Genomic DNA, 13,134 nt, shown 5'->3' with positions numbered 1-13,134 from the left:
GTGCGGACATGGCACCGCTTGGTAGGCGTCCCACATATAAAGTAGAGGAAGATGGGCACGGGTATTAGCTCAGGGCCAGCCTTCCTCAGCAAAGAGGAGGATTGTCGGGAATCTTCCTCAAAAAAAAAAAACCTTTGCTGCTTTAGTCAACTCTAAATGAAAAGAGAAAAAAAGATACAGTTGAAAAAGCACAGCTGCATTCACCTATCATGATAAGTTCATTCTGATGGAGGTTCATTTAACAAATATTTTGGGGTGACAGGCACTATTTCAGACACAGGGTATGCGGCAGTGAACAAAACAAAGTTCCTGCCCTTACAGAGCTGCAATTCTATTGTCAACTATTATTCTCACAGGGCTGAATGCCCTCAGTGTGACTTTTCCCCCTACTTACTAAGACCATGCTTTGAAAAGATAAAAAGAAACAGTAAATATAAAACTGAGTCAGTGTTCTGGCTCAGTGAGATCTCCAAACAAGATGATTTTAAAAAAAAAACACCACAAAACAAAACAACACTGTGTGTCTTTACTACCTCTTATGGAAACACTAAGGTCTGTGAGTTTTCAGGGATCCAGATGCACATTCATGATCAGTATACTGCATTCCTCTGCCAGCTGTACAGCACAGATAAGCAGCTAAAACATTATCATTTCCTAAGCAAAAAACAACCATCTTCTCCTTGAAAACAAAAATCCAGTAAGTCGTCAGAAACCATCAGCTGAAATCCACGTTATAATTACATTTCTGTATCAAAGTGTTTCACTGGTAATAAGTCTCTTGAACCAGCAACACTTACGATAATGTTCACTACAACAAGTAAAAACTGTTTCAATAGATAATAACCAAAGATCAATCTTGTATAAGTCTGTGACTACGTTGGCAGTATAGAGTGTGGCTCATTCTTTATATACATATATAGGGGTGGGGGGAAGAGTTTTTTTTCAAGTGTGGAAGAAGTTCTCAACACATTCCTCAAAGGAGGCTCTCCAATAGACAGAACTTCAGTCAGTCAGTGATCAACACTTAAGATCATTTGTCTTCATTTAAATGGCTGAAATGCTGACAGCTGCTTTTCCAAATGTAGACCCCAAAATGTGAGACGTGCCCTAGTATTTTTTTAGACATTAAAATTTGCTTGCACTTCAGATGTACCTTATTGCTTTTCACATCTCAAGTAGGCAAAAGAAAGCCCTGACCATGTTTCTCAGAAAAGATTAATTGTGATCAAACTTTAGCAAATTTGATTTATACTTATTAAAATCACTTATTTTACAAGTATTTTCCTTTTAAACTTAATCCTTATATAAGGGGTAGGAAGTGGGGGCAAGTATAAATCATATACAATGTCTTGGTGAAGACACTTTCTGGCAGTGTCCAGAAAAGATTAAAACCAAAGATCACATCACAATTTGCTGAAAAGGGTAAAAATTAAATAATTTTAAGAAAGAATGTGAAGTTTTTTTTATGTTCTGATTTGCTCTTTAAAATCACTTCCATAGAACACATTCAATTCATACTACTAACTCAGATATATTAAATCATTAATGGGATTGTAAGGAATTTCTATGAGTAATTTGTAATGTTATTGTCTAACATCACATGGTGGGCATCATTTTATTACTGAAATTAAGAATTTAAAACCTAATTTTATAAAGCAGCATTTAGGTTCCCCATCTTAAATGAAGAAATGTTCCCTAGCTCCTAAGGAAGAAAAAACCCCTTATAATTTAACAGAAAAGAAAAGAAATATTTAAGTCTTGTTTGTTAAGAAAAGATGACAGAAAATCTGGGCGTTCAAATAACTAGAAATTACTTGAATTAAAAGCCAAGCAAGATCATTTATCTAAGTGCCTGAGGTAGTTCAATATTGACAACTCCATAAAAAGATCAGAAAGACTAGCTCCTGTATTGGAAAAATGTTTCTTGACTTTTGTTTCTTAGACTAGTTCCAAGGTCTACCTTTGGGAAATTAACAGAAGGCAGATTCCTGCACATTCATAACGTCCTGCTAGAACTTGCTCTCAGTTGAAGTGGAAAGAACTAACTTTCTTGCCTCCTGTACCTCTTTTCTCCCCTACCTTGCCCCAAATCAGAGTTCTCACTGGCAATGCATAGGTCAAATATTCTGTTCTATTTTTAAAAAAAGAAAAGAAACATTCCTACTCAAGAAATTCGCACCTCTTCATGGAAACCTAAATTTTCCTAATTATAATCTTGTAATGACTTCTGCCCCTCTTAACATATCATACATTCTCTCTTAACAGGAGATTGACCCTGCCTCCTACTTTTCAAATAAAATTTTAACTGCATTTTCTTGGATGAAATATCTAAATGACCAAACCCTATGAAGATGAGCAGTTTTACAATAGTTTCTCAAAAAGTTTTTAAACAAGGTTTAAATTGTGAGGTCCTATTTTTTATGCACTCAATAGAAAAAGAAAACTAATCAATGAGATAGGTAGCAAACAAAAAAAACGCAATTTTTTAAAAAGACAACTAAAAAATTACGCAAAATTCAACACACCAATGTCCTTTTGAAATCCTGCCCTAAAGGAACAAAAGCAGAATCTCCAGACCCCACCATTTTTACAACAACCCCACCCCCGCCAGCTGCATAAGACGTTTCTTTTCTAGAAAGACAAACAACTTAATTTGAAGGGGGGGGGGGGGTGCAGCATGGCAATGTTTTAACTAGACTCAGTGTCTAGTCTGTTAGCAAAAGCAGGTAGATAATGCATTACTAAAGCCCACCCTACAGATCACATCTCTGAGCTTGGGTCAACAGGGTAATGGGTTGGGACACAGGAACTGAGAGTCACTCATCCAGTTCAGGCCGGCTGAGACAACCAACTCATCAACTGGACTCACATGGACGACAGATAAGTGACCCTTCGCCAGCAAGGAGATGAAAACTCCACCCTCAGAACATGTTAATGCTGCCATTTTGTGAACATGCGTCCTACGAAGAGCCATGAAGCTTGACAACACTTGTGCAGATCATCGATTACCTCACTTCTCTTTACTTCCAATCATCTATTCCCACTTAAGACTACCCGCCCCCTTATCCCACAAATATCCCTAATCCCCATTTTTTGGGGAGGCAGATTTGAGATTGGTTCTCCCACCAATCATCTATTCCTACTTCAGACCACCTCGCCCCTTTATCCCAAAATATCCCTAATCCCTATTTGTCAGGGAGGCGGATTTGAGATTGGTTCTCCCATCTCCTCTCTTGCTGCCTTCTGATTAAATCCTTTCTCTTTGCAAACTCACCACCTAGGTGATTGGCATCATCGTGCAGCAGGCAAAATGAACCTGATTCGGTAACAAGCTTACCACAGGATCTCAAGAGAGTGCCCACATATAAATGAGCATGATTTTCCTATTTTGCCTAGGTACTTGAGATGTTCAACAATTATTCTAGGAAAAATTTGGAAGTAAATTACACTCAAAAAATAGCTATCAGTATCCCAAACCTAGCTAGTCTACATATTTCTTATTAGTATACTAATATTATATTAGGAATGTTAACATTCCTCTTCCCATCTGTAAACAGACTCTTTAAAGTTCTAGTTCCTTCCACTCAGTTTTATGCAGAATAACAAGCATAAAAATGGATAAGGACCAGAAAGCTGAATGAAAACGTAAATCTGTCCTTTAAGCATACAACTTAACAATGAAGAGAAGAAAAAGATTTGAATTTGTGTAACTGCCGTTATCACAATTTAAAACTGTCTAACTCCAGCTGGCCAATAGTTACATTCAAGAAAAGAGAGACAAAATTCAAATTGTAAAGGCTATGTGCAACGAAAACAATTCACTCTTCTGTTGGCCTAGTTAAAATTTATATTCTGGCAATTAAGTAGGGGGCTACTCATATTTTTGAAAACAAGCCAACAAAAACTCAAAATAACCTCCAATAACCACACACTACAATGTGGGCTCTATTTAAAATGTTGAGCTCTAATATCCACTCCTTCAAAGCAATTCTCCTTAATTATTAAATAGTCAAAGGACCAGACATTGTCTTGACCAGGACACCATCTTAAGAATCCTTTTAACACCATAAAATTCAACAGATCCCCAGAAAAAGATTCACCCTTTTAAACTAGTAATATTTATCTCATGTAAACAGAAGGAAATATGTGACTGCCATCCAAATATACACAAGAAGAAAGGGAACTTTTTCTGATAAAGTCAAAAAAGTAGAATTCATCAATATGCTTTACTTAAGAAAAAGGAAGGCAAAAGTACTAAGTAAGGGCTAATAAGAAATAAGCTATTAAGTAAAAGAGATTTTTTATTTTTAAATAACTGCACTTAAATTAATAACAAAAAACTCAAGTCATGGGTTCACAGTGAAGACAAAAACTAAACCTCAAATTTAAAAAATTCTTAAGCTATCATTTTGTTTAACCCATTAATGGAGGGGCTAGGGGAGGGCTTTTTAAAAAAGCGTACTGACTAAATTACTTATATTCATGCTAAACATACTAAAATATTGGTAAAATATCCTCTCACAAGATGAAAAACTTCTCAAACACACAGCCTTCTACAAACCTATTCTACACACATTATGAAGTGTTCTAAGTAATCTTGTTTATACATCACAAACGTAAGTACTACTCAATTCAGCATGAAAACAACAATCCACACAAACAAGTAACTGGAATTCACAAGTTTCAAATAAGCATGTGAACATAACTACTAAGAATAATATCACACCTCCAAGGTCAGTCTGAGCCACTCATCCATTTCTTGCATTTTCCAACATGAAAACAGTCTGTCAAAGAAACTAATGTCTCAAAGGGGCAGAAGGAATAATGCTTTTATCCAAGCTCTCTAGTAACCATCAGGCACTTGATTGAATAGCAGTTCTGTATCACTTCTGTTTTTAGTCAGGACACTCATACATACTAAAATGCAAAGAAATATAAAGACCTTGGAAAGAGCTTACACTTTTTCTTTTCTATTGATTTACATCCTCAACATCTAATCTAAATCTTATATTCTACAGCATAGTTAATTTTTCAATTACCAGCATTTCCATGGTGTGGTATATAAATCACTGGTGACTGAGATGACTTGAACGGAACATAGGCAAATACTCTTAAAAAACAAAAACTACGTATTTATGCTAATGAGCATTGGAGAAAACATTGTGCATTTTACTGACTCTGAGATGCCATCAAATTCAAGGCACACCATTAAATTTACACACCACTCAGAAAGAAGAAAGCTGCCAATTCATATAACATACCATTGATTTCAAGATGCATTCCCATTTGACAGATACTGAAAACAATCATGTAAGTAATATGAGAGGTTTGGGTGATACTGCACTATATGCTAATACAAACCCTTCATACACAGAAACTGCTACATAACTGTCTTTCCTCAGGTTGCTTTCTTTCATTTTTATTCATAAAACCTATTTTTCCAATCCATTAAAAGTCTGAAACAATTCATAAGCAGGCCTGACCAGGGCCACATGCAACAGTATCCAGTCCTTCCCCCAAACAAATGATAAGCCTGTCAAGGTTTCTGCTACCACCACAGAGCTCCTGCATCTTTTCCACAACCATGACTGCTACTGCTAGCACAGTATGATGGAGTACCAGGTTTCCTCTGGGGCTGTCGTAGCACCTCCAACTCTACATATCCCAAACAGAATCCATCATCAGCCTCCCTCCGCTCTCCCCACCACTGGGACTATCTGGTCAGCCTAGGTCTGCAAGGCTAGAAACCATTTGATTCTATTTCCAATAACAAAATCTGACACCAATTCCCAATGCTTTCATTGAAATGCTCCATTTTTATCTTTCCATTCCACGCCGCCAGTGTCACCACCATTTGGTCTAGCAAACTGGTTCTCAAACATGTGAATTAAATTTATGTAGACCTCAATTACCTAAGGAACAAAATAACCAACTACAACTGGACTTAGAACAGAACTGATTCTGGTTAATTCCTCTTTTAACATCACCTGGCATACCCATCCCATCAACAGAAGTTTCACTAAAACATCACTGCTCAAAAAAAATGTGCCCTATGACAATCACATCCAGAATGAACAACTTCAGGTTGCTTTTAAATTTTTCATGCATGAGCTTTTGTCACTGCTATTACCTTTGTCTGATTTACTCATACCGCTTTATCCATCTGCATAAATCCCGAACATCCTTCAATTCTTGGCTTCAAACATTACTTTCACTGTGAAAGCTTCCCTGCAGAGTTTACTGTGCACCTTCAGTACAGCTCTAGTTTACAACACTTACTGCATGTCATTATAATTACTTACATTTCTATCTGTCCTAATAGACAGATTATGATTTCCTAGATAGGTCAGTGTCCTACTCAAGATTTGAACCCAAGGGCCTTACACCATCCATCAATGAGAGGCATTACAATACAGCTTATTAGGTAGGAGTACAGGTTCTGGAATCAGACTGTTTGGGATGTGAATTTTGGTTCCAAACTTACGTGTATCACTTTAGGAAGTTCACTCAGTTTCCTCATCTGTAAAAGGGAGATAACATTAGAAGACAAATTTATTGTACTAGTGTCTTCAAATCAATGATCGATGAATAATTCTGATGAAGACGAGAAACATGCTCATTAACTACTTTTTGAATTAAAAAAAACATAATTTAAGTAAATATGAGAAATTAACCAGGGCCTTCTATTACCCACTCATTGAATGTTTCAAGTATGCCCATTGAAAACCTCTATATTCTAGTTCTTAGCATAAATGCAACATTTCTACCTGCCTTTCTTCATACAGAATAAACTCCTAGGATTGAAAGATTTGTAAGTTTCCATTATTCATTATAAACTTTAAAAGTTCAAAATAAAAAAAGGAATAAGTGATTTTGCTGAAGCAAAAATTTTAGTCATAGGCATTTGAGGCTAAGTAAGAGGAAATCACTTAACTCAATGAGCCAAGCAACATAACCATTATTCTCTACACATTCTCAGTGAACTCTCAGGGTACTATCGTTGTATGTATTTGTCAAAATCTACTGCATCCCTCTCAACAAGGTCTCCCTAAAACGAGGACCCTCCCTCTGAACAACAAGGTCTCCCTCAAATGAGGATCTTACTCTTCCCTTCTAGGACATTCTATGTTCATTCCAAATTCCTTGCCATTGCTTATGTTACTTCCTATACCCAGACTAGCCTTTCCTCTAGAAACCAGATTCCCAGAGCTCTTCTATTATCCCAAGCCACTAAACTTTTACTGCATTTTTGCAAGTACACGATTTAGCATTTATTCTCTTTTATCAAAGTCTACCTCTCTCCCTCCCCCAACTCCCTCTTCTCCCTCACTCTCTCAAACACAGAGGCTACAAGTTCCCTCAAGAGCTACTCAAAGTGTTTTGACTAATCAACGAAATAATATTTTTCTCTCCTTAAGAGTCTTGGGATAGATCATAAAAATTTTTCTCATAAGCAATTAAAAATAACTCTAAGTGATAATTCTCAGTACAATCGTGGGAAAACTGGAGTGCTTTCTACAATCATGTTCATGTTCCAGCATTAAGCTAAAAATAGATAATACATGATTGTAAGTAACCGTAAACCATCATTTCACTAACATATAAAAACTTCTTGAAACAAACAGGATCTTGGTAACAGCTGTAATATCAGTCCTGAACTGTTATTAATCTAATGCCACTTTTGTATAAAATGAGGATGGTTTTTGTCAAGATGAAAATACTGCTTCAGGGGCCAGCTCCATGGCCGAGTAGTTTGGCAGCCCAGGGTTTCGCCGGTTCGGATCCTGGGAGTGGACATGGCACCGCTCATCAAGCTTTGCTGAGAGGGCACCCCACATGCCACAACCAGAGGCACTCACAACTAGAATATACAACTATGTACTGGGAGGCCTTGGGGAGAAGAAGAAGGAAAAATAAAAAAGAAAATTAGCAAGAGATGTTAGCTCAGGTGCCAATCTTTAAAAAAATAAACAAATAAATACAGCTTCAAAACAAGGATACAGAATGAAAAGTGGCAGCAAAAGGGAGGTGGTCTTAATCCTCTTTGATCTCTTCTACAGAAGTAGAAGTCCTTACAATCAAGCCATTCCTAAGGCATCCTTTGTATGTTCCATTCTGTGCGTAATAATTTTGCTTCTACCCCAAAAACTAGTTCTTCCTCTGTTATTTTCTTAACCTTTCTGGAATTGACAAAGGAAGAGCAGATAGGTTCACAAATAGCTGAGACTATAAAGAGTTTCCCCAAACTTGAAGCCAAGATAATTTTTCAGTCATATACCTTTAATGCGTTCTGATAATTGGGAAAGAATCTTAATGGCACTTCACCCACATGAATAGCTGACCCCACAGCATCAGAAAGTATGGTAATAATATTTGGGATGCTACCCAGAAAGAACAAGGCCAATTTATTTTTATAAAATAAAATTTTTAAAAAGTGACAGCAAGAACAGGGAGAGAAGACGCTTTCAATCAGCACAAGCATAACCTCATTATAATGAGCCAACTGTGACCAGCTGTTAAGCTTATTTTATTAGCAGTTAACTTTTATTGAGCACTTCCCTATTTGCCAGGCACTGTTTTAAAAGTATTCTATGTATTAACTTAATTAACCCTGCAATAATTCTATCAGGTAGCAACCATTACTGTTCCCATTTACACTTGAAAAAGCAGATATACAGAGAAATAACTTTCCCAAGATTATACCAGCTAAGTGGAGAAGACGGAATTGAAACCCAGGCATTCTGGCTCCACAGTTTACATTGTAAACATCTATACCATACTGCCTCGCTATTAAATAAGTTTGTAATATAGTAAAATTTGATGCTAACTATACTGCTTATAAAGAGAATCCAAGTAAGAAGCCCTTGCATATTGAGAATATATTTTTATATGCTGCATGTCCTAATATATTTTAACGAATACAGGCTTTATTGTTTCATTCTCCCACAAAATTAGAGATTTACATCAGTTTTACTACCCATTGTCTCAAGTATATTACTTGACACTTGTTCCTAAAAATCTTTATTCTTTACAACCTCTTCTCACTTGTCAAGATAATTCGAAACTCTAATTCTATTCTCCGAGGGACTGACAAGTCATCTGCGAACTTAATGAGCATATTCCCCTTTTCATCACCTATATCATTAAGAACATTATACAGTAGAGAGTCCAATCCTAACCCCTTTATAAAACTACTTCTCTCTCTCTCTCATCTGACAGCAAACCACCAGTAACAGTGTATGACCCTCTAATCTGTTTTGCAGCATTTAACAATAAGACATTTTCATCTCTTATGAAGGTGCCACCAGAAATAATTAATAGCTTTCCTACTGTTAAAATATATCCATTGCTTGCCTCTCTTCCCAGACCTGTCCCCATCATATTACTTCATAGGACAAACTGTCTTTCAATACTACACAGTTTATTATTTCATCATCTTTAAAGTCTTCACAAATTATTTTTAATTATTTATAATCATCAATTTCCTCAAGATTTTTTTTAACTTTATTAAGGTATAATTGAAGTATAACAAAGTGCACATATTTAAAGTGTATGTTTTTTTTTTTTGACTATGGTAAAATACACATAATAGTTACAATTTTAACCATTTTAAGTGTACAATTTTTTGGCCTTAGGTACATTCACATTGTTGTGCGATCACTACCACTATCCATTTCCAGAACTTTTTCATCATCCCCAACTTCCTTTTTAAGGTGGAATAATAGCCCATTGTATGTATGCACATTTTGTTTATTCATCCACTGACGGACATTTAGATTGTTTCTGCCTTTTGGCTACTGTCACTAGTGCTGCTTTTGAACCCTGCTGTACAAATGTGTTAGTCCTTGGTTTCACTTCTTTTGGCAGATACCTAGGAGTGGAACTGCTGGATCATGTGGTAATTCTATGTTTAATTTTTTGAGGAACCACCACGTTGTTTTCCATACAGCAGCTGCACCATCTTACATTCCCACCAGCAACGCATCAGGGTTCTAATTTCTCCATTTCCTCGTCAACACTTTTCTACTTGTTTGATAACAGCCATCCTAACGCATGTGAAGTGTTATCTTGTAGTTTTGATTGGCATTTCCCTAATGACTAGTGATGCTGAGCATCTTTTCATGTACTTACTGGCATTTGCATAACTTCTTTAAGAGAATATCTATTCAAGTCCTTCGCCCATTTTTTAGCTGGGTCATTTTTGGTGTTGAGTTGTGTTAATCCTTTATCAGATGTATGATTTACAACTATTTTCTCCCATTATTTGGGCTGCCTTCTCACTCTCTTGATAGTGTATCCAATGCACAAAAATTTTTAATTTTAACAAAGTTCAATTTATCTATTTTTTTCTTTTGTTGCCTGTGCTTCTGATGTTACAGCCAAGAAATCATTGCCAAAAGCAACACCATGAAACTTCTCCCCTGTTTTCTCCCAAGAGTTTTATAGTTTTAGCTCTTAGGTTTTAAGTCTCTGATCCTCAATCCGATTTATTTATTTATTTATTTATTGGTGAGGAAGACTGGCCCTGAGCTAACACTTGTGACAATCTTCTTCTATTTTGTATGTGGGACACCGCCACAGCATGGCTTAATGAGTGGTTTATAGGTCTGTGCCCAGGATCTGAACCCACGAACCCCAGACCACTGAAGCAGAGTGCACAAATTTAACCAACTATGCCAACGGGCCAGACCCCATAATCAGATTTTTTTTTTCTTTTTCTCCCCAAAGGCCCCTGTACATAGTTGTATATTCTTTTAGTTGTGGGTGCTTCCAGCTGTGGCATGTGGGATGCTGCCTCAGCATGGCTTGATGAGCAGTGCCATGTCCATGCCCAGGATTCGAACTGGCGAAACCCTGGGCCACCAAGGCGGAGCACACAAACTTAACCACTCGAGCATGGGGTCGGCCCCTCAGATAATTTTAAAAGCACAAATACCATGCTATTTATGCATCCATAAATAAACTTTTTTTGAGTTTAAGTGTTAGGTAAGACTTAATAGAATCTGTGCTATAGAAATCGTCACAGATACACAAGACATTAATTTATGCTCTTTTTATAATTTTTAGACAACTAGAAAAAGATAAACTGATATATCCATACAATGCAATGTTATGCCCTTCTAAGCAAGGGAGTGGGTGAGTAACCCAGGTTGACCAAATCACAGCTCGTTCCCTCAACCACATGATCAAAGGGGGAACCAATCAGAATCCTTCTTTTCTACTAGAATCATGATTTGCTAACAGTGTGCTGAGGCACCCTGGAGGTGCCACAGTAAATTCACAAGGGCCTACAGGACTGTTTAAGTTTTTAAGGGAAACACAGCAATAATTGACATCTAGTGAACCACACAAACAACTAACTGAGGCCATTCATAATTTCAACATTAGCTCAGAAAACATTCCTTTCAATGACATCATTTCTTCAAGAAGCAGGAGTTTCAGCAGTTGCTATGATAAAAAGCAAGTATCATGCAAAAATCAATGTGGAACAGGAAATAGAGGTGGAAGGTATCACCTGATTCCAAGGTTCAAAATTTTTGCAGTATCCAACAGGCACACATAGTGAAATTAAAATGTTTTCTTTTAAATTATATGTATCAATTTTTCAAATAGTTAAGTTGTCAGGAAATAAATACCTAAGTTATTTGGCCCTAACCACTTAATAAATGGAACTGTTAGCTATTTCTTTTGGCCAAAAGGCAGTATGGAAAATATTACTGAGATACTAAGAGGAAGAAGAGACTTTGGACTGTGCAGCCAGGAGCCAAGAGAAGCCTGAGAGAATCACACCAATGCCCAAAGACATGCAAAGCTAGAATATCTGAGACACCATACCCTCACTTCCAATCCTCAAGGTCTCCAAGCTGCCTGCCACAGTTCTTCAGTGGTGTGAGCTGCTCCAGCATCCTGCCAATAAAGCCACACCTTCCTCTGTTTATTTTTTTAAGCTCTAATTCAGTTTCTGACACCAGCAACCAAGAGTCCTTAATAACAAAATCAGATGACTCACACATTCAACTTGATTTCCTTAATAAAATCATAATTGAGGGGCTGGCCCCGTGGCCGAGTGGTTAAGTCCTCGCGCTCGGCTGCAGGCAGCCCAGTGTTTCGTTGGTTCGAATCCTGGGCGCGGACATGGCACTGCTCATCAGACCACACTGAGGCAGCATCCCACATGCCACAACTAGAAGGACCCACAACAAAGAATATACAACTATGAACTGGGGGGCTTTGGGGAGAAAAAGGAAAAAAAATCATAACTGAAAAATGTATTTCAGGTTTTTTAAACAACGAAAGAGACAGAATTAGGGCATTACTTTAACTCAAATACAAATCGTTCCATTTAGTATTTCCTGAATCAAGTGAACACAGAACACTGTTATTAGATACTGCATACTGAGATAAAATTTAGTTTTTAAAGTTTTATAGATTTCTTCATGACAAAATACTCATATGAATTAATTTTTCATAGCATGATAAAAAACTATTTTTCTTTCATACTAATGTAGAAATTAGACAATTTCTAAGTAATCTAAAACTCATATACTCAAAAATTACAGCTTCAAAGAAAAATAAGTAAAACATTCTATGACTATTAAAAGAATTCAAATGTTTTCTTTAATAATACTTAGTTCATTTCCAGAAATAAATTAACATGAATCTTGTACTTGCTTTGATTTATAATAAAAACAGATTCCTCCATAAATCAAAGACAGCAACAATTTCAGCAATGAGCACAATTTATAGTTCATTCATTGCAACTGATGACTGAAATAAAAATCTATTTAACAAAGATAAAAGTGAACATTTCAAAAAAATGAGAAAAGCTTAAATCAGAAATACACCTATTGAAAATCACAACTACAGCTAATTTTTATGTTCTGTGATAAAGAGTTTGTACAGATCTACTGCAAATAAAGTTTTATCAGGAAAAAAAAGTAACTAATCAGCTGGCTAATATTCAATGGTTTTACTACTAATCGAGTATTCTGCCTTGGTTGCACTAGCTAAAAATCCTAACAATGAACCTGCTTCTCAATGGATATCACTGAACCACTATCTAAAGAAAACAAGCTGTCATCTTGTTTCCCCAGAATACCCATATTCATTTTCATCCTGTGTGTTCATCTTCTT

General features: G+C 36.5%; 1 protein-coding gene across 15 annotated transcripts in view; it reads right to left on the bottom strand.

The window, feature by feature from the left end:
• MTMR3 (myotubularin related protein 3) overlaps window positions 1–13,134 on the bottom strand; it is a 142,500-nt gene that overhangs the window by 71,841 nt on the left and 57,525 nt on the right. Inside the window, exon 2 of one of the 15 annotated variants that reach the window (XM_046639336.1) lies at window positions 6,485–6,520. The exons of the other annotated variants lie outside the window; for them this stretch is intronic. The gene's annotated coding sequence lies outside the window, so the exon portion shown is untranslated. The remainder of the gene's footprint in view (window positions 1–6,484; window positions 6,521–13,134) is intronic. 15 annotated transcript variants of the gene reach the window in all.

The sequence above is a fragment of the Equus quagga genome, chromosome 15 (assembly GCF_021613505.1).
Source record: "Equus quagga isolate Etosha38 chromosome 15, UCLA_HA_Equagga_1.0, whole genome shotgun sequence".
NCBI lineage: Eukaryota > Metazoa > Chordata > Mammalia > Perissodactyla > Equidae > Equus > Equus quagga.
This window is presented reverse-complemented; position numbering and strand designations above follow the sequence as displayed.